At 38.8% G+C, this 23,359-nt stretch overlaps 1 protein-coding gene across 4 annotated transcripts in view; it reads right to left on the reverse strand.

Moving 5' to 3' along the window:
- SMYD3 (SET and MYND domain containing 3) overlaps positions 1-23,359 on the reverse strand; it is a 426,029-nt gene that overhangs the window by 294,460 nt on the left and 108,210 nt on the right. The window contains exon 1 of one of the 4 annotated variants that reach the window (XM_075412655.1): positions 5,025-5,045. The exons of the other annotated variants lie outside the window; for them this stretch is intronic. The gene's annotated coding sequence lies outside the window, so the exon portion shown is untranslated. Of the gene's footprint in view, positions 1-5,024; positions 5,046-23,359 lie in introns of those variants that run through there. 4 annotated transcript variants of the gene reach the window in all.

Consider the following 23,359-nt stretch of genomic DNA (forward strand, 5'->3'; position numbering starts at 1 on the left):
GAAGGCAGCAGCACGTGGCTGAAGGAGCACAGCACCAACGCAGCTCAGCGCAGGAGTGGCACAGCGAGAACACAGCCGGGAAAGCACAGTGCATGTGTGTGGGATGGGAGTAGGGAGGGAGGGAAAGGAGTAGTCGGGATAACTAAGACAGTCAGCAATATGGAATGAGCTTTCACAGGATATGAATGATGCAAAAGAGGAGAGGAATGGAATGGTACAAGCAGAAAAAAAAAATTAATAAGATGCCAAAGACAGAATTAGAGGATCAAAAAATTAGCAGAAGCCTGGAAACAGAGAATGAGAAAGGAAAGAATACATGGCCTTCAATATCTTAATGTCGTATTTACATGTGCAAAGAAAAATGGGAGAGCGCAGAGATAAGAGACATGGAGATGCAGACAGGGGCAAAGGAGGAGGGGGAAAAGCACTGCAGCAGTGAGAAAAAAAACAGCTTCTAATGGTCACAGGTAGCAAGGTTTAGAAATTTCCTCATTTAAAGAAAATACTCAGGCATCAAAACCTCTTTGCTTTGTATACTGACAGTATTTTGGCACCAGCATGGTTTAAAACTAGCAACTCACAAAATGTGCTGCGGTATCACAGGGGAAGTTTACTGCATTTTGAGTTTGATTCCTAAAGACACATGTGTTAATAGGAATGGGTTTGGACAAGTCTCCTAAATGTTTGCAGCATGCCTGGTAGCATTAAAAACGCACAAAGAGGCAGATATGGCAGCTTCCTTCCTGAAGCCAGAGAAAAAAACCTTTCTGTCCCAGGTTTCTCAAACACTGCTGCAGCTCCCTGGTCCCGCAGAGCTCCAGCTGGCACCTGGAAGCTGGGAAAAATCAGATTCTGCGAGCATGGACCTAGCACCTCCATCACCACCATGTCAACCAGAAAAACCAGAGAAACCACACAGAAACTGACTTCTACGAGCAGAACTGGCAGGGACAGCAACGCAGCAAACACGCTGCGGCACCAGCGAGCAGCAGCAGCTGATGTTTGTGCTCCAACGCCTCGGGCACTATACACTTGTGATGAGCAGAAAGTTGTCACTATTAAATAAGACAGATAATAAAACCTAAAACCCTGATACTGGGAATACTCACACTCAGAGTTGTAGAAAAGTAGTTATCTGTAACTACCTTGGAATAAATCTTTTTTATAATATTTTTTTTAATATATTTTTAAAATTTTTTCCTCTCCTCAGCTCTGCTTTTTCTCACAGAAAGCAGTATTTGGTTAATACAGAAAATATAAATCAACCTTTTCATTCCAAGATTCTGGCAGTTGCGTACGAATGAAGGCACTCAATGTTTGAAACAGGAAAAAGGAGTCTGTAGGACTGGCCAAGTATAAAGCAGGGAAGGGGAACCCAGGGTGGCCTGCGATTTTGCTCAGGTATCTCACACTTAGCAGACTGCACGCTAACATGCAAAGAGTGAACTTTCTTAATGTTGCTAGGCAGATCCATCCTACCTCTGACCCTGCTGTGGATGGGGCCAGGAGGTCCATACTGCACTAGGACACTGCAGCTCTAAGCATGATTTCTGCCATTCTTAGACGAATACTTTTAGAACACCCCCTTGTCATTAAACTGACCATAAAGCAGCATGCTTTCAAGTTTATGGCTTAGTGTTACCTCTTGCATTTCATTAAGAAACTATACTACATGTAAAAGTAAAACTTATAAATCAAATATTAGTGGTAATAACAAATATAAGGAGTTACAATTATTAAAAGCCTAGGGAATTGCAACTGCTGGAAATTCAGATTTATGGTTACAATTCTTACATTTTAAATATATATATACACTATTTAAGGAACACAGACCTAAGTCTGACTGGAAGTGAGACTATCAGGAGACAAACAGAATAAAAAAAAACCCAACACATTGCATTGTTAATAAAAATCATTGTAATCTAACCTAGATTCAACAAACACTAAAATTTACTTTATCAGTCATTTTTTTATTGCAGAATAATCCCCTGGAAATTAAATTGAAGGTATTCAGATACTTTATATCTACCTCATTTTTCTAATTTATTAATTTCTGTAACTGACTCCAAAATTCCTAATTTCCAGTTATAATTCTCAGTTACAGAACAACTGCACTAGTACCACGTTTTGTTCTTGGTTTTTACCCTCAGCTTCAATGACATTCTAAGAGATTTTTTTTAGGGGACTTCAAAGACTTTGTTTTACTTTAAATAAGCAGTCCACATAAATAAAGCATCTTCTCTTAAATTTACAAATGAAGAAATGCTAGGAGCTTCTTACAGGCAAGGAAGTACTCAGGTTCCTTTTTTTGATCCATCCATATCTGTAAGTCTAAATCATATTAAAAATTAAATGTAGCTATATTATTTAGCACTGGCGTTTGTCTGAAATCATCAATTAGCATTAATCTTGTTCAGCTACTCTACAGAATATCAATCCTTAAACTTCATTTCAATTTAACTTTGTAAAAGTGTAGAGTTCAGGCTCACAACAGAACTACACAAGATGGTCTTATGCCATAAATATAGTAAGGACTAGAAATAGAACCCACATCTCACAAAGGCTGATAAATGTCTTTTGGCATCATTGAAAACATTAAGCTCTCTTCACTTCTGACTTGTGCTACCCAGTCATAATTAAGAATTATGTTAATAGAGCTTTGTTAAAACACAGGAGCCTCACAAATGCACAGCAGCTGGTGCAGCGTAACTCTAACTAAATGTAAACAGCATTCCTGTAACAAAAGAGAAAATAAAAGAGTTGATGAAACACTTGCAATGGCAGCCTCACTTAGGGTTATGGCTTACACAACAGGCTGCCCAGCAAGGCTGCACAGTCTCACTGTCCTTAGAGGGACGACTGGGTAAAGCCCTGAGCATCCCAGTCTGACCTCAGAGCAGACCCTGATTTCAGCATTGGCTTGGGCGTAAGTTATCCTATGTTGCTATTTTATCATTTGTAATTTATCTAGGAGAACAGTTCAACTGATTCTGATGTTTGCCTTCTACTGCTGATGGTCTCAAAACACCGCTACCAAACAAAACCAACAAAAAAACCCTGAGAAAAACCCCAAACCCGACCAACAACACAGCACCACAAAAGCTTTCAAAGCTTTAGAAGATTTTTCAGCTTTTCTATTTGACATTAGCTATTAATGAATAAATGAGATTTTTCTGTTTTACAAGGAGAGTATTTCCTTAAGCCAACTCTTCAACTACAAAACCAAAAGACTTCTAGATAAAGACTTATATTTGTTTCTGAACAACAGTCCCTGAACCTGAGTAATTGCACAGCAACCCAGAAGGAAAAAGCCTTCCCCAATGCAAATCAATAAAAATGAGTAAGAAATAAAAATAAAATTATCTACATAGCGTGGCTGGAGTATACTGGTATGGATATATTTTCCTGTCCAAGCAAAGAAGGTCCTCACCAATCAACTTCAGAAGACATTCCTCTGTCATGGTGCTCATGCCCATGCCACTACACAGTGAAAGACAAAGCTTTTCAGATGTTACAGAAGTATTGTACTGAGACCTTGCCATTTTTAGTAGGATCCATAGCATACTGAAGTAGCAATCAAATCTCAGTAATCACAAATGCTGTCAAGCAGGAGTAGATGACAAAAACCTTAAGTGTCATCCTTATGCATTAGCAATGCCACTTTGTCACCAGCCTTGAACAAATAGTCAGAGACATAGAACTCGTTACAACACAGCAAAGAATAAGTAGGACTCTAACAACATACCAGTGCAAGGGATTAGTGAGTATACTCTGCCAGAAAGTATGAAAATGCTCTTTTTGATTGTCTCTCTATCACATACTGTTCTGGTGCTTGTTCTAAAGAAACCAGGAGTCTAGCAAGAGCAGCTCGCCTCCTCCATGCCCTACAGTCTAAGCCCAAATGTCCAGGTGTGTGATATAAGAACTTGACACTGCGGTACAAGTGCACACAAAGTTGGACACTGAAGGGAAAGAAGGAAATGAAATACTGTTTCTAACTTTACTGCTCATATTTTATGCAGAATCATGATACCATCAACCAGTTGATCAATGGATTTCTCCTTCTGTTGGAAAGCAAGAAGCCCACTGATATGGGGTGCTGGGAGCCTCTGCTTCGCAATGAGCAAAATTTCTTACGAGGTCCAAGACAGCTTCAGCTGTCTCCTTAGCACTTTCTGAAGCTAAACCTGATCCCCATGTCTCCTCCACCTATCTTCTAATCTGAACATGTACCCGAAGGTAGAGGAGTTACCATGTACAAGAGCTCATGAATGCAGTGAGCATAGCGAGCCAGCAGCCAGGGCCCCAACATGGGAAGCAGCTGCTATCATAACCTGAATGGAGCCTTTGCTTCTGTCTAGCCCACAGACCCCCCGACTCCTACCTCCTGATAGCAGGGGTGATTTCCCATCCCCAAGGCAGCTGTGAACCCCAGCCACAGCCCTCCAGGCCACCCAACCCCATGGTGCTCAGAAGAAGTCTGTAGCAGCCACTGTTCCTAAAGCCATTCTCAGGGGGACCTCCTTCCCCCACGAGCCACACAGTATAGTGACATTAAAAATATATAAACAAAAAGAGAGGGTGCTGAGACATATCACACCTCACTCCAAGTGCTCCTTTCATACCGGAAAGCACATCCTTCCCTTCGTTTCAAAGCCAAACTGTAACCTGACCTGAAGCTAAGCCCCAAATCCACGTTCCTTCAACTCATTTTCTACTGTGAATATGTAGCGGAAGCCAAAGAGTACCACACACAAGAAAACATGCACTAGTTTAAAACCCAATGTACACTTAGAAACTGTTTTAAGGAGATTTATTAAGAAGCACGAGAACCACTGCAGCTGTACCAAAGCGACGCTCACCTCTGCGGGGAGAACAGACCGTGTGCTTTTGGAAGTGTGCTGCTCCCCACGAAACCTGCAGACATTTTCCTCAGCTAATGCGGCTTCTTGTAACAACAGTTCTCTCGTAAGTCTAATCAATTACCACCACAGGGGGACACGATGTATCTGGGGAGTGTTTACCTTTTAGTTGTCAATCACATTTGGTAACCCTCCTAGAAAGTGCTCCGTGTTTCACAGCGGGCTGCGTGTGGTGCGGGCAGTTGGCGTGCAGCCTGAACTCCAGGCCTCGTACAGCACAGCAACAACCAGCTTTACAGCATCGAGCTTTGCACAAATACACACTGTAGCTACGGGAAACCTATCACCACCCAGAGAATCAGAAAGTAAGTAATATTGATCCTTAGCCAACTTAGTGGTCAGCTCTTGAACCAGCAGCATTCATCAGGAAGGTTTTACTGACAATAAGGCAGACAGTCACCACACCCACAGCCACCTTAGAATTTGACTTAGAGATCTCACAGCAACATGATTTTTATTTTGGTCTGCCAGATACTAGAGCTCAGCAGAGTATTTTACGGCATTCTTAGAGACTCATAACTTTTTATAACCCTGACACTGAATATTCAGGCTATTGTTACAATGAAACAGATAATAAATTATAAACTATATAATTTATTGGTAACTGTCTTTTATTAGTCACTGTAGCTTTTAATAGTGTATTTTGGTTAGGTGTAAAAAGCATTGTTTAGTACCATGCTCTATCACAAACCAATTCCTTTTTACACCAAGCACTCCTTGTGACCGCAGCTCATACAAGCTGTCATTTGACAATGCAAGGACTTTGATGGCAATAGCATTTTATGAACTTTTTATCCTTCTCCCCTGTTCCCAGCCATAATCTTTGGTCATACAGCACAGAATGTCAATCATTATGAACCAGAAATGAGAGAGGCAAGCTCAGGTTAAAAATAATTTAGGGGAGGAGGAATTTTGAACCGGAATACTTTCTTGAACAATTTATAGCACAGTTGCTGTAAGCAGCGCGATGAAGTCTGCTCCAGTGCCGCAGGTACAAAGGAGCAGAAAGCTTTGTGTGGACAGAACCATTGTATCACTGAGCTACAACCACCCAGCATCCTGGGAGAACAGTGATCTGTGGCCAAGGTGTTTCTCACCTTGGCATCTGGTAACAGATAATGGTCAGGAAACACACAGCAAGTCACCTCTGCTTACTGAAATGTCACAAACACACAAAACAGCCGGTGCGTCGAAGCGACAAAGCCATTTTTTGTTTTGACACCAGAAAACTGACAAATTGAATGAGTGGTGAAAAATACGAAATCAGTTTTTTAAAACAGTTTCAGAGGGCACCTATGAAATAAGCACCTCCAAGTTCCACTTCTACGCTATGCAAAATTGTTGAAATAACAAAAAAGAGAACAGAATTAATCTAGACAGAGATGAATACGATGTGTCTGTATAGCTCTCTTGGAAGAAATGACACCTCACCAATCTACCAGACTTCTTCAAAGAAATCATCTAACTTACAGAGTGGATGACTCATTTAGCTGACAGCCTACCTGAATTTCCAAGAAAGGTTTTTACAAAATTCTTCACTCCATGTAAAATATAACTACACTGCAGACTGCATTGCTGTAGGATGCTGTAGGATGCTGTAGAAATCAAAGACAGAAAGAAAAGGCAATTAAATTAAGGGGGGAAAAAGTAATTTTAGGCCTATTTAACAAAAGCATCCAGATTCAACTCTGCTTGGAAAGGCTCAGACTACAGCATAGGGCATCCTGGAAAGCTACATCTGAGGGAAAATAAATTTTTATTTGTCTCAAAGTATTTCTTTCCTGTCACTATCAGAGAAGAGAGTGGGCTAGGTGGATTTTGGCTTGACCTAGCACAGCCGTTCTTATGTTCCGATTGCCCCATCTTCACCCCAGCGAATCCCACCCTGCTGACATCCTTCTTCAGGGTACAGAAAGAGAAAGCTCATCAGCTTACTTGCCCTGACCTCTACTCCTTCATCTTGCCAGCAGTTTCCAAAAGGGCACAGGGAAATCCCTGTGTAAATAAGAGGTGAACCCTAAGGAAGAAGAGTAAATCCCCACAATATCCTCTGACATGTTTCATATATCAGTAAGCTGCTGCTCTCGGCTTCCTTTGTAATACAACTGCTATCACTACTGGCATTAACTACCACCTTTGCTGACACCTGTAGACAGGCACCACAATTCATGACCACAAATGGTAATCTCCAAGAACAAGTACAGAAAATTGTACTCATCTCTCTCCGTACACGAAGAGCCACAACAAAAAGACACACACATCCACAACTTAAAACGTCAGAGCATTGATTCTCCTAATGAAAGCAGCACTCATCTCATTTTCATGATTCAATGTGGTGTAAATAATTTCAGTCGTATAATGGGATATCAACTCCTCTTAAAGACAAAGTAGCGGAAAAATGACAGGACATTAGAGAATTATGCCAGCCCCGCCATTATCAATGGCATACATAGATAGCAAAAGAAAGGATACAAAATACAAACAAGGAAAAAGTCCACTAATATTTGCCTGCATTTTCTAGAGCTTATTATGACACGTGAGGAAAGTAGGTACTTCACAATAACATCAACCAAATTACAAGCAATGGGCAAAGTGATAGAAGCAGACAAGTGGAAAAGCTCTTTTTGACATCTTACGGCATGGTCTGGCTAGCATGCATGACTAAGCTCTTTCTTTTTTGTTTCTAACCAAGTTTCCCTTTGTGCTGCTCTGGACAATGCTGTCGTTCTCCTGATTACTCAAATCTGTAATCTGAGCATAACCTCCTGTTAAGACATCCTTCAGATTACATATCCAAATTGTCACATATACTCACAGAACATTTAAAAAAGACTTCAGTGTCACATAAACACAAATGAAAAAAATTTAAGTCATTTTGTAGTTTCATAGTATCCATGCAAGATTTACATCATAACTTATAAAAACTACACAAGGCAAGGCACTGTCAAGGGAAGCCATGCATTTGAATCATCCTCTAGAAGACAGCTCTCATTCCACAGCACAGCGTGATTCACTGCAGTCACTACAATGGCAGAGAAAAAACAGGACCACAACAAGGGCATCAAGTAAAGCAATAGGACAAACATGAGGTTTAAGAGACAGATGAAGTTCCCTTCACATCATCAGTAAAAACTCCAGTAGAAACTGTATCAGTGAATATAGCTGGAGCTGGAGAACTTCTGTACTTGCAGATCTTTAGAAAAAGGGTCTTAAGTGATTTACCAATGAAGCTTAAATCAGCCACAGGAAAAAGCAATTATTTGATAACTACCCTGAAATAGCTAACATACAGTCAAGAATATCACATGAAAAATAAGCAAAATTCACAACCAACATAATTTCAAAATACTAGATCAATTTGACAGAAGCAGTATTACATAAATTAATTCTTAATATTGAATATCATTGAGATCTTTGGAGTAAATTGATAATGTTTTCATCTTCTGTGTATCATAGCATTAACATTTTAATTTATAACTGATTCTAAAATGCATGGACTAAAGCAGTAGCTCTGATACAATAAATGTTTTAAACCACTTTCTGTTAGTAATCCATCATTTGATCTTGATATGGCCAATAAAGCTACTTAGAGAAATGGAATTTCTATTTTCTCCCATCAAAGCTATATAATATTGAAAGACAGACATTCACCAAATTGCGGCAGGTCATCAATTTGCTAGTTTTAACAAATGTCTATCAAACAATCTAGGAAGTGATTGAAATTAGAAAAAAAATCAGGAAAAATTAATAATGCTGAAGAGAGAGCAATAAAATGAGTTAGTAACGTACGAGTTGACCTTTGGAAATATAAATAAGTGATCCCATTTCCTCTCCACAGGTTAGATAACAGTTTTCTTCTCTGGAAACTGCAGCAGAGATTAAATCTATAAAATAATTTAATTAATGACAGAAACAGCAGCAATATTTTTTGCAGCTGTCGCTTAAAAGGAAACTTATTGGACGTGGATACCTGCCTCCAATCTAGAAAGTTAACAGGGCAATGCACACATAGAGCATAAAGTTGTGCTTTGAATTACTGCAAATACACCCGTGCATTTGTGCTTATCTGCTTTGTCCTTGGATGCAGACTGAACTACGATTTGCAAACAGTATTTTCTGGGCCCACCAAATAGTAGAAAAAGGAGGTGAAGCATGCAAACAAAACTATAAAATGGCTACTGATGCCACCGAGAAAATTTGGAAAAACATCTCACATTTGGGTAGTTATGCTGAGAGATGTTTTTCTCATTCTTTCTTAACTACCAGAAATACCAACAGCAAAGTAGGATCTTAACTGCAGCTTCACAGTTCTTCTGTCCCTGCAGCTTATTCTTCATCTAAATTCACAACTGTAGTTCGAGAAATCACCGTTAATTGCTTCAGAGACCGTGAAACGTCAAAAAAGTAGGGGGGTTTGAACTGATGCAGGAAATTAAACCTGGGAAACAGGGCAATTCCTCTGTCCACAAGTCCAAATTCATTAACCAACATTGTTTAAAGTGATTCTCTCTCTCCTGCTTTCTAAGATTTGAAAAATTATTATGCAGTACAGTAATTACATAGGGGGAATTATAATCCTTAGGCTAAAATTTTCAATTTTAGTTCCCTAGCCCATGCTTTGGAGTAGGAAGGAGGAAGCTGGCAGCTTTATTCTCCTTCATATTTTTTAGCCCTGCCACACATTTCCCTCCTGAAACAAGCCAACAGATTTGGTGCATGGTGAGTTCTGTCAGTTTTAAAATTTTGACTTGGCATAAGTAATACCATGACAACATGAAAGAAACACTGGGTGTAGGAAGAGGAACAGCAGTATCTTTTCAGCTCAGATGACACACAATTTAGATCTCCCATCATTAGCACACTTATCAATGATCTAGAACAAGAAAGAAAGTGGAAATGGATAAAGTGAAAATGGCAGTAATAGCTGCAGATTAGAAAGTTATTACAGTGTGCAGGACCAAAGAATACAATGAGGCAGTTCAGAGCACGCTAAATGAACTAGTAAAGCAACAGCAAACCACACTCCATATTGATGAATGCAAAATAAGGGAGAAAAATGACCGTCCAAATTATCAGCCTCAGAAAGCTGGCACCACAGAGAGCAATGGCAGAGGAAAAAAAATCTCTGCTCATCAGCAGCTGTGGTTAAAAACCAACAACAATGTGTAAGGAATACTATGGCAAAGCATGTGGATTACAATTTGAAGGATATTACTAAATTAGTGGATGAAAGAGGATAGTGAAGAAAATCACTTTAAGTCATATGTATGAAAAACAAATTGTGACTGTTGCCTTCAGGAGGAAAACCTAAAAGCACACGACATTGTGAATGGTCTAGAAATCATTCATCAGCTTCTCATAATGTAAGAGCAAAGGAATTCTCAATTGAAGGGAACACTCAAAAGATAGTAAATTCAAAATGGATAAAACAAATACTCTGACCAAGTTATGTGATTAAAACTCACTTCCACCAAAAAGTAAGTGAAAAGAAGAACTAAGGTGATTTCAAGGCAGGAATGGATATTCAGGTGTTTGTCAGTAATATCCGTAGGATTTCAAATTAATTTATAGGAAAGATGCTAATCTTCCTGAAATCAATTGCTGTGAAAATAAGTCCAAATATCTGTCTGTTAAAACCTCATCCATTCTTCTAACAATTTAGCTAGAGCTGATTACTTCTGGAATTTGGAGACGGCTGTAGATGGCCACCAGATCTATATTGGCTCTTGCTACAATTCAAACAGACATCCATTTCCACGCTCCCTGCAGGATCTCCAACAGCTCAGAGATAGAAAGAGAAGGAAGAGATGCCAAAAATCCAACTTCTTACCTTCAGCAGAAGTAACAGAAAATCTTTCTCCAAACTGCCCTCATAAATTTCAGAATGGCTAGGTGTTTTATCTGTTTCATGCTTTCAAAGCACAAATACCTTTAAAAATGTTTATTAGAGATGGCATTACAAAGATAAGCGACCAAAGATGAAGTGGAAAGGGCATCAACTTGTACTGGAGAAATCAGTCTGCACACCCTCACTATATAGTTTAGTAAGAGGAGCTCGTTAGCAATGTTTTACCTCAAAGTGCCAGAAAGTAAGTTTATGGACAGCTACCACGGAGCAGTTAACAACATTTACTTTCTTCATGTGTCTAAATCTTTACACTCTCACAGCTTGAAATGGCTCAGTGAGGTTTGAGGTGTGTTGTTGTGTTTTTTTTATTTTCCTTTCTTTCTAAGATGAAACTCAATTTGATATTTCAACATCAAAAACACTATGAGAAAATGAAGATAGTTTCATTACTTGACACACCTCTCTACTGAATTAGACTTCAATGGAAGAGTTGAATCCAGGCTACTGTACATCATCAGCATCCAAATGCACCAGTCTGAAACTAGTTTTTAAATTATTTAATAAGCTGAAGCAAAATAATTTGGACCAAATAAAAGAAGTACAATGTAGTTCCTGCTGATTTAGCTCACGTCAACCATAAACAAATCTAGATGTGTTCAAGTAAGATTTTTCACTAGTTTAAGTAAACCAATTTTTAGCTAAAATGAACAAGTTCTGTGCTGTTCTTTTTCTTATGAAATTACTAGATCGGGAGAAGTTGGTACCTTTAGATACGTCAGAATGACAACAACCACTTTAATGTAACAGTTCACTCTGTTCTGAAAGAATTCAAAGGGAAAAAAACTCAAAGTTTTCTAGTGTTAACACTTGGAAAACCTGTAAACAGGCATAAAGCAGAGAGAGGTAAGAATGAACTAAAAAGCCTTCAGTTTACTGGATCAATAATGCTTTAGTGTGTTCTCTTATTAACCAGAACAGAGGTCATTCTTCCTAGCAAGCCCTTTGATTTGTCTCTGGTCTGCAAACGCTCTGCATAGAGAATACTAGATTATGTTTATATTCATTATTAGTTTGTACCTCTTCTCTCCTTACATATTTGTTTGTATAGCTGGGTAAACTATGGACCAAACCAGTAGATTTCTCCTATGAATTTAATCCAATACTGGAAATAATGAATTTATATAGTCAACATAGTCACACTGTCTTTAAGACAGATTTGGCTTTGCTTTGTTTAGTTTGGTAGGAAATATAGGCAAATGCTGAAAAACACAAGGTCATCCAAATTACTGCTAGTAACAAAGCAGTGTTCTATTGATTTTCTTGTGAAGACTTCCTCTAATGCAATTTAGAATATTCCTCCATTACACAGAAATTTCATATTTTCCGTAAAGCCTGTACCTTTTTCACCATCACAGAACACATTTTTCACATACACAGAAAAACTGAGAATGCTTTGTTCTTGCCTTAGAAACAAAACTACTATGAACTACTTGTTTAATGACATTAAGGGCAAAATGAGAAACTAAAGCCAAGCAGAACACATCACATGTACAGCTTCATACTAATGAAGTCTTTCTTCTTACCAGTTTAGGGGAAAAAAAAAAAAAAATCTGTTCTTCAGACAGTAAAAACCAATTTCAAGCACAGATTTCTATAAAGGGTTTTTCTTTTAATAAGGAATTCGCCCCAAAGGTTGCAGAGTCTGACAGCATCTCTTTTGTAGCTGCTACACAAGATAGTTTTGGTTACTATCACTTCTGTCTCACTTCAAGCTACACTTCTGAAGGATGTGGACTGGCATGTAAGACATCTGGATAATAACTTTTTATTTAATTTTAAAAAGGTTAAATTTAAATCATTAGTTTATCCATCATCTTAAAGCAGAGAGGAAAAACAAATCTAAACATTTGCCTTTCATGTATTTCACTAAGATTGCTTAAAGAGCATCAGAAGTCACATAACGGACTGTACTACAGATGATTACAGGTAGATAGAACAGATTCTGTACAGCAGGGGCCAAAACATATAGCTGCTTAAACCATTAGGTCCAAAAGTGTCTTAAATATGGAATCAAAAACATACTAAAGGTCTCCAGCCATTAGGAAATCTTCCTGACTAACTATTTTTTCCCACCTTAATGAAAGCATGAGCTTCTCTGGCTCAGATCACAGTTGAAAATCCCAGGACCTCACGTAATCCATGGATCCTTCAGAGACCATACCTGCTCTGAAATGAAAAGTGAACTGCTCACTGGAAGTTATGCCAAGCACCAACACAGATAACCAAGATTACCTCTGAATATTGAAGGTCAATATATCTTGCTCTGTTTTAGAGAAGATGAATTCAAAAGTCAGGATGCTTTCTTAACAAAACCTGTCAGCCACAGAGCAGAAGAACTGCTGAAAACCCTACCCGAAACCCATTGTTTGTCAGCACCCATCTTCCTTGCTTCTAGACACCCTCCCACCCAGTGCCTCTCCTTCTTGTCTTCCTGCTGTTCTCTCCTTGAGCAGGTGCCTTTGAAGTCTGTTTGATGGGAGGGGCTGTGGACATAACTGAATGCTAATATTCAGCACCATTGCTCTCCCCCCCCCCACAGGATCATTTCTCAGGTATATTATCTTATTCCAGTCTGAAGGGCCATTTGGCAATATCGAGCAATGTAATGCCAAATACCTTCAGCATTCTGGTCTGCTAGATTTCCTTCAGCCCACTTCCCTTCATATTTTCTTCAGCATATATGTTCCTTGCATTTCCAGGGAAGCTCACATATCACAAGTTCACCACAAATAAAAGACAAGCATTCGCTATGTACCAAGAATCTTCTTAACCACCTCAGAACATCGCTTAGTTGCTTTCTAGCTCCCTATTAAGATGAATTCCCTGGCCATCAGCCCAAATATAGCTGATGAAGATTGAGAAATGAAGTTTTAATAGCCACAAAAGTCACACGTTGTTACTGCTGTCTTGTAGATACTCTGATTTACACCAGCACAGACCAGCTCCTGCCTCAGTCATTGGAAGATATTGAAATCAGTCACTTGAAACAAGCCATCTTTCAGTTGCAGAGGTGTAAGGGTGCATACTAGTTGTCAGGGACACCAGGCTTTTGTGGTTTTAATATGCATAGTATTATCTTGTTTTCTGTGCAGTTTTACCCAGCATTATAAATCTGGGGACACTATCACTGTCCTAGATACTTTCATATATATATGCTTCCTTTTCAAGGTTTTCACTGAAACACCAAACTCTTGAGAATCTTTTGACCTTCAGAGTCTTTTGCAAAGTGTTTCTCAGACCACCTACCTTATTAGACCTGATTTCAAAACAAACAGAAGAAGTTCTCACATACCACCTCCCATCCTGTGGGGCATTTTATGCACTGGGGGCTTTATACATTTTAAAGCAACATTTCTACTTACAGACGTAGTGGTTTCCTGCTCTTTGTTACTACATGTTATTAGCCTCAAAGTATGCAATTATCAAGTGATTGCATCAGAAAACCTGCTGATTACAGCAAATTACTTCCATATCATTGAGAGTTTTGCCAGTTTTATAATGTATGAACCATTTCCCACATCTTCCAGTCACCACACTATATGCCTGACAGATGTTCTGCAAAGCAAAAACCTCTGCAATAGAGCACTGCTTAGGGCACCTTAGGTTATGTACCACTTGATGAGACATTGAAGGTAATCGCAGGGGTTGAAATAGGAATTCAAGAGTCTTAACTCCTTCCCACCTCCTGTCTGCAGAAAATATAGGTGTTCTCCTCTAAACGCCTAGCACACAACACTGGCAGATACTGGCCCACTTTGGGTCTACGAGTAGCAGCACAGAAGACATTTGTCCAGAAGTCTTGTTGCTGGAACTAGTGAAATCAAAGTTATACTAATTGAAGACACTTGCAATGCTCTCTGCTAAGTAAGGTGCCGAAATCTACACACTCCTTATGGGATAAACCTTACCCAGTCAGAGGGAGACTAGCAGTCAAGGAAAGCAACGTTTTGTCCTTTGCAGAAGATAAAACTGAGAGCCACAAATGGTTCTGAGCAAGCAATCCTGTTGCTAAGACTTGAGCAAAGATGAAGACACAGCATGTGAGGACAGACCTTGAAAGGCTGGCTTCTGGTACGCTTAACACAGTGCATGAGCATAACAGAGGAAGGAACTGATGAAATATTGGGGGAGAGGGGAAGACAGCTCTAATTTTTTTTCAAGGGTACTACTTGACTAGAAAGAATAGTGATATAGGACCTGTGTCAAAGACTTGTAGATCCATCCCAGGGGAACTAGGTTGGCAAGAAAAGTATTCTTCTGTTGTCTGTCTGGGAAAAAAAAACCACAGGTGCCAATGCAGACACACAAACACATGAAATGACAAGAAGGAGGCAAAGAGCTTCGACTTGTGGCAGCTCATATGGGACAAGTTAGGGAGGCAATAGGTCGAAGCTGCTTTTTGAACTAAGATTTATCAACACACCTACTCTCTAAATTCAGGAAGGGAAATGGGACTCAACATTTGTAACACACTGCAAGCACTAGCAATCCCTCAACAAGCAATTTTTTATAAGCTTGCCAAAGCTAACTTTATAATGGAAAGTCAATCAAGAGCCACAGAATCAACAAGTAGTTCTGAAAAAGTGATACTATTTGTCTCAAAATGGTCAAAATTAATTTATTCGATTTCGCATCAAATAAAACTTCATGCAAGATCAGTTTAAGGGATATTATATTCTCATGGGAAAATGTTTCCCTTCAAAGCATTTAAAAGGTATGAATGAATAAAGCTGTATTCTAATTCATGACCTCTTTCTAAAGAAACATGGCCAGGTCCCTAAGTCCTGCTATATCTTTTAGAAATGTACCCATGGACAGAGGTATGTTTGGGGAGCAGTTTGGGGAATCTTGCAGTAGCTTTAGATATTAGACAAGGTCAAAAATATCACTACAAATCTATCGGAAATGATGACAAATAGCAACAGAAGTTAGGTCTTCACCCTGAATTTCTGTATAATCTAATTAGATACGTTTTAGAAATGTATAAAGTCTTATCCACTTCAGTTATGTAATCTGCAGAGTGTGATAGAGTAAAATAGAAGTACAGGGAAAAGCAAGAGAAGGATACAGCTTCCAAAGAAAAGGAGATCTTAAATAAGAAAAAAAAAAAAATCAAAGCAAATTCAGAGCTGTTATATTTGCTGCTGCTGCAGAGTCATAAAACTTCTCAATGACACGATGTTATTCCAATCGTTCAGTCTTGAAATATATGATGTTATTTCACTTTTGACTAGGTAACAAGTTTGAATCTAAACACTATTTTTGAATATTCTCAATATCATATTTCCTCCTATATTTTCATTAAAACACAGCTCATTGTAACCCTGGCCTCAGTTACATCATTATGTTGCATCAATGCTATTATTAAAACTAATATTGGACCTAATTTGATGGTGACTAGGAATCAGAACAGAATGAAAAAGTGGAGAAAATAAAAAGGGATTACTCCTTTTCAAAAATATTTATGTAAATATAATCATTAGAATCATAGAATCATAGGTTGGAAAAGACCTCGAAGATCATCAAGTCCAACCGTCAACCCAACACCACCATGCCTGCGAAAACCATGTCCCGAAGTGCCATATCTACATGATTCTGGAAAACCTCCAGGGGTGGTGACTCCACCACTTCCCTGGGCAGTCTGTTCCAATGCCTGACCGCTCTTTCAGTAAAGAAATTTTTCCTAATGTCCAATCTAAACCCCCCCGATGCAACTTGAGGCCATTGCCTCTCGTCCTATCGCTCATTACCTGGGAGAAGAGACCAACACCCACCTAACCACAACCTCCTTTCAGGTAGCTGTAGAGAGCCATAAGGTCTCCCCTCAGCCTCCCCTTCTCCAGACTGAACAGCCCCAGCTCCCTCAGCTGCTCCTCATAAGACTTGTTCTCTAGACCCTTCACCACCCTCATTGCCCTTCTCTGGACACGCTCCAGCACCTCAATGTCCTTCTTGTAGTGAGGGGTCCAAAACTGCACACAGTACTCCAGGTGTGGCCTCACCAGTGCCGAGTACAGGGGCACGATCACCTCCCTACTCCTGCTGGCCACACTGTTCCTGATCCAAGCCAGGACGCCCTTGGCCTTCTTGGCCACCTGGGCACACTGCTGGCTCATGTTCAGCCAGCTGTTGACCAGCATCCCCAGGTCCTTTTCCGCCCAGCAGCTTTCCAGCCACTCCTCCCCAAGCCTGTAGCATTGCATGGGGTGGTTGTGACCCAAGAGCAGGACCCAGCATTTGGCCTTGTTGAACCTCATACTGTTGGCTTAGGCCCATTGATCCAGTCTGTCCAGATCCCACTGCAGTCCTTCTATCCTTGAGTAGATTGACACTCCCACCCAACGTGGTGTCATAGTTAACAGCATCAACCAATACAGAACAAGTTAAGTTTAGTAACTCTGCTGAGCTCACGTGTCTCACATGACTCTTAATATCCATTAAGTTTTTTAAAATTCACACGCCAAAGAGCCATCTACCTACTTCTTGTGAAAGAGTCACCAAATGCAAACTAAGAACCCCTACACGCGTCACTATGTAACAAACAAGAAAGTTAAACCGTTCTAAAAGATATATGCTGTCATTTACTTTTCCATGAATGCAAGAATCTAAAAACCTAATCTTAGCACTTAGGTAGCTCTTCCATAAACACAGCGTGCATCAAAGTGGCAAGGAGTGCAAACAGAGGACAAAGCTAGATACCTGCAGAAAAAGCAACTGCATGAAAAACATAAAGCTAATGGGGACTCTCCTTATCTTATCAGACACCTATTTATTGTTTTTCCCTACTTCATTTCTTTCCTGTCTTCTGATGTTGTACGTTAGATATACTTACCTTCATGAATGACTATGGCCACTCGTGACCTCAGGCAAACACTAGAAATTCAAAAGCACACCAGTGGTCCATTTCTTTATGAGGGGGAAGGAAGGTGGGAGGGATATGAAACTTCAGTTGGTGGGTGGCCTCTATACATATACCAGTACCTTTGAAGAACTTGACCTGAAGACTTTCATGTACATCAGGTTCAAATTTTTCAGTTTAAATGTCATCAGGGAAATTAGTCTTTTTCCTATCCTATTGTTCCTATGTTTTTTTTCAACGAATATGCAATTTGTTTGCAAAGTGTCGTACACACCATTCATATACTCTTCAAGGACAAAACACTGAAAATATTGTGGGAAATTAGCAAAACTCCAGAAAAAAGTTATTTGTTCATTTATTTTTAAGAAAATGACTCAAACCCAAAATCCAGTAGAAACAGCAGAGACGGTTTTAGTGGCTGTCTACCAAGTTATAGAGACAGTTTCTGTGTAGTCAGGTTATACAAGCTTCCCACTCGTTGTAGCTGCCCAGGTGTACAGACCTGCAGTTCCCAGTTCCATTGGTACTAAACTGACCCCTGCCGGCATGATTTCTAGTTGTTGAAAACATCTGGATTTTTAAAAAGGTTTATAAGGATGGAAACAATTTTTTTAATGGCACCCAAAAGTGTGATAATCCACCTCCTTGTACAAATCTTTGTAACCCAAGGAACTCACAAAATTAGTTTCTGACATGACCCAGAAAGGAGCAATCAGAGTATACGGAAGAAAACGAAGGCAGACATATAAGATTATCTGGCTATTCAGCAAGTCTGTGCTTAAGAGAGAACACTTTCTCCCAAACCTTAAAATCAGATAAACTTTTCATAAACAAACAATGTCACTTGAAAAAAGTAAAAACCCTAATATAGTCACACATTTTTGAAGTTGCATTATTTGAGGGTTAAAGTACTTGACCCTTTCTGGGTTTAGTATAATGTTAACAGCAAGTGTTGGAAGCAACGGTTTTCCTTGGAGATTTTTTCTTCTGCTAGGTTAGTTTTTCTCAGAGAATACTCACATAAGGATGCTGTACAGTAATAAAATTCCCCACATGGATCCCATCACAAAATTTTCTCAGAAATCTTAACTCAAAGGGAAAGCTGATTTTGTGGGCCTGGCCCAAGCTTCAGAGTCTCCTGCAAATAAAACTCTTCATCAGGAGAAAGGTCACGCAAAAGTTGAGAAAGCACTGTCATATTTTCCTACAGGTCTTGAAAGTGCTTCTTAATAGGCCTGATTGCACTTCTCCTCCATTTCTTTTTCTCCCAAATTTCCTTTGTCACTATTCCCTGCCTGCTAACTGACTGCCTCTGGGATGCACAGAAAAGGCAGTCCGAGCTAACACAAGGTCTCTTTGCATGCATACACACACTTGTAAATAGGTTGGTCCATGCAATTTTTTTTAAAATAAATCAAAATAAATTGCACCTAATTCTTTCCATAAATCCATAATGAACATGGTCACTGCGATGAAACAAATTTGAAGATACATGTGTGCTTCATACACATTTTGACACTGAAAACTGTTAGACAAAGAAACTGAATCTACAAACCGAAGAAGTGTCAAAGCCTAGTCTCCTTGGCTTTCACTCACCACATCTCTCTCTGCTTCAATTCTCTTGTAGCTATATTGTGGTGGCCATTTCCACAGTGAAAACATTAAGGGGTCTCTCTCCTCATCTACAACTGTATTTTCACAAAACCTCCAGGAGTAGCTTCGAAACCTCTGTCCCTCTACTAAATGTGGTGGTGATGAGTTATTACTGCTAAAAGTTGTTGGGGAAAGAAGAAATGATTGTGAGACAGACAATACAGAGCATGATCAACTAAGTCACATATTTCCTTAGGAAACAAAGCAAAAAATGGCTATGATGAATTGAAAATAGAGACCGTGAAAGAAGGAAAAAGGAAGTTACAGAAAAAAAGAACTAGAAAGTAATATTGGTTTCTTTTTTTCTTTCTTAGGATAGAATAATTAAAAAGAGTGGCAAAACAGCACAAAGCAGGTAAAAGCAGTGAAATAACAGCACTGGGAAAACAGGGTCAAAAACCACCCCACTTTTTAGACTACCTGTTTTTTCTGCATCCTGTCAAAAAGATGGCATTTAGTCATTTTACTCATACAATATTTTAGTCCTTTCAAACAATTGCAGTTGTAGCCTGTAAAGTTATATATGCTTAGAAAGAAAATACTGAGCACAGCAAGATGGGGGATGAAGTTTAATAGACAATACAGACTAACAGTCTCCAAAGACACTGTTGGGAAAACTAGAAAAAGAAGCAGCAACTTTGTGAAGTAGGCTTTTACTCTGTTCTGGTTTCTCCCACCAGCCTCAGGGTAGATTATTATAGACATATGTGCACACATCTCCCCAGTAACCTCTAGGCAAGCTGGTGTATACAGAGTTTCACATGCACGTGTGCAAAGTACAATTATAAAAAGCTTCAATAATATATCTGCAACATTTGGATAGCTTGGACTGATGAAGTGTCATTTGTGAACATGCGCATATTTTAGATAATGCAAAGCAGGTACTAAGTCCTGATAACCAACAACTGCTCAGGCATTTATAACACTTGCAGATACAGGCTGCAAGATATGACCACAACTCTGTAAATGAGTATTAAAGAGACTCTTTAGGCAGGCCTTGTATTTGTTGCCATTGTTATCTTTAGGTTATCACGTGTGTTTGGGCATTCTGAAATATTACATGCTTTTATTTAGCATTTAAGAATATTAAGGTTGACAACTGAGAATTAATACGCACTCATACCAGGAAATGTTACAGGGAAATTATTAGGCTGATCTAAAAATCTTGCCTTAAATAAGGATTTCGTATTTTTTTTTAAGATGGATACAAACACTATCAAGGCTGTGTATCTGTGCATACACAAGAAAAACAATCCATGTTTTTTAGTAAGAAGAGAAACAACTTACAAAGTGAGAAAAATATTACTTCAGGTACGGAATTGAAGTGTTCCCTATGCCCATGGGACACTTCGTCCCACAGCCAGCACTGGTTATGTCCATCCATTCCCTCTCTTCCTATAGTACTGAAATCAAAACAAAACTGCAAATGTACCTACCTAGAGAAAAGAAAAAAAAAAATCAAACTGTTTTCTGCGTAAACAACTATTGCCATCCACCATTTTGTAAGCTGCCCCAGCACACACACTTAGACATAGTTCTTTAATTATTTATTGGCTTCTGCAATTGATAGCAAATTTTTGGTGGTTCTTGAAGACTGAAAGTCACTCCTGCAGATCCAAAACGCTTTAGTAGAAAAAGAGAACAGTTTATTCATTTATTATATCATACTTCTTTGGAAAGCATGATTTCAAGCATTTGTTTACTTTAAAGATACAGTATTCCGTTTTACATCCACAGTTCATTAATTACCAGATTAACTCAGGTTTATTCACTGAGGTTACCAGCCAACCAATGATCAATTATACATGCTTCTTCATTCAAAAGACACATCTTCTACTCCACATTTTGAAATTAGTATTACTGGACATCTGTATATCCAGTAATGTAATACCATTAGAACAAACGTATAGTACAGCAAATCAGAATGTCCTGCAGGATTCTGATATTCCTGGGCAAATGCTGAAATAATTCAGCACATAGATTTGGCGTTTGTTTGCAAAGTGTGCACAAGTACTGAAAAGATCAGAGAAGTTCAGATTTACTTTTTGTTTTGAAGAAGGGACACTACCTGCAAACTACCCCTGTACCAGACCCAGTTGTCTGAAAAAATTCGCCCAGGGATTATATAATGAAGCAAATGCCTTTTGTGCATACTCTGGGTTTTTTGCAATATCACAATCCAAACTAGTGGAGGATAGTGACAAAACCTATGAACCTCCTTAAATTGTATAACACAAGCTTGCTGCTGTCACTTACCAGCTGTAAATTTCTTCCAGCCATGTGTCAACCTCATTTCTACAAGGCAAATATTTTATATTTCTACGCATTCAGGTGGAACTGTACATAGTGTGCTACAAGCAAATGAGTTAAGAACACTCTAAACCAGTGTAGCTCAAGGAAAAAGCTAAAGCAGAGGGAATTCATAGTGCGAAAAAAACTATTTAAAAAAAAAAAAACAAAAAACAAAGCTTAATTCCATGTTAAAATCTTGAATAAGCAAAGAATTAAAGACAGAGTGACCCAGCAAGTAAGAGATGGGTCAGCAAGAATTCTAGCTTGCATTATTGATTTTTCAATATATTCAGCAAATACATTTCTGCCTCAATTTTTTCATCTGATCAATATGAGTAAAATATTGAAGAACTCAATAATAATAACATACTAAACATGAACATTCTAAAGATACAAATAACATTTCAAATCATCCCATAGGAAAAACTTTTGTCCCTGCTTTGTCATCTTGCATCTTCTATTAATCACACACTAATCAAAAAAAGTTCAAGACTAAATACATACATAAGAACACAGGCTCATATAATAGAGCTCTGACATTCTGAATTATAGAAACAGAATAATTCTGCTTATGACGTGAAATGCTATGTCAGCTAGTTAGTTGAGAAAGCAAGACCTCTTGCCTATTCACTCAGTTACATTAGAGCTTAAGCACCCTCCTGCAACAGAGAAGCCTTATTCCTCATAAGGATGAACAGTGTTCTGAATGCAAACATAAGATTAGGTTGCCCATACTCCAACTCAGAAGCCAGGACTGTCTTGGCATTGGGTCCCAGCTAATCAGCCCTACTCAGGGAAAAGCTGGGGTTCACTTCCACGCTACTGGTGCTCATCACAGAGCCTCCTATTTGGGAAAGCCTTCCAGGAGTACATTCAAAGCTGCCTGAAAACACTGCACCAGAATGTTCAAAGTCTCCCCTTCAGAAAGGCTAATTTTGCTCAGCATATCAAACAAACTTGAGTCAATTCGGGTTCTTTAAAAGAAAAAAAAAAGCACACAGATCAAATCTGACAAGTATCTGGTTGAATCATTTTGAAACACTTAAGAATAAGACACATTTAATTGGAGAAATTTAAAGACTGGGTCAGATACTTCTCAGGAAAAAAAAAAAAAACCCAGAAGTAAAACTGTAGTTCCAATGCTTCCTAACATCCTTGTGCCCTAAGCAAGTAGAGCAGTCTTCACTATACATTTGGAATAGCACTATTTGCAAACCACATACCTCAAACACAGTTTCTTAACAAAGTATGTCTCTGTCTCTGCTTTTGAATACATATAAAATACAGTTGTCATACAGAACTGGTAACTGAAATTCAATGTTTTGTTCTGTAAATTGTATTTACATGTTCAGAGCAGTGGTATATAACGGTAGAACTTGTAGTGAAAGCCTAATTTATGACTTGCTTTTAGCCAGGAGTACTAGATCATATTTGGAGGCCATCATGAGTGTAAGAGGCCCACTGGATCTGGTTGTCTTTATGATCTGTGTCTTGCTGCTTATTTATATGTGGACTTCAGATCAATTTCAGATAAGGAAATTTCCTAAATTAAGATGAATAAATAATGATTCTTGAAAAAATGCAGCAATCTTCTTTATGGATGGTAAGAAAGGCAGATGAATGCTGAGAACCTTGGAATATTACCACATTAAAAATACGTAAACTTTTTGCTGACAGAGTTGATAAGAGTCGGTAAGATAGCTTAGTCAACACAAATGTCCATAT

The sequence above is a fragment of the Opisthocomus hoazin genome, chromosome 2, assembly GCF_030867145.1.
Source record: "Opisthocomus hoazin isolate bOpiHoa1 chromosome 2, bOpiHoa1.hap1, whole genome shotgun sequence".
Classification (NCBI taxonomy): domain Eukaryota; kingdom Metazoa; phylum Chordata; class Aves; order Opisthocomiformes; family Opisthocomidae; genus Opisthocomus; species Opisthocomus hoazin.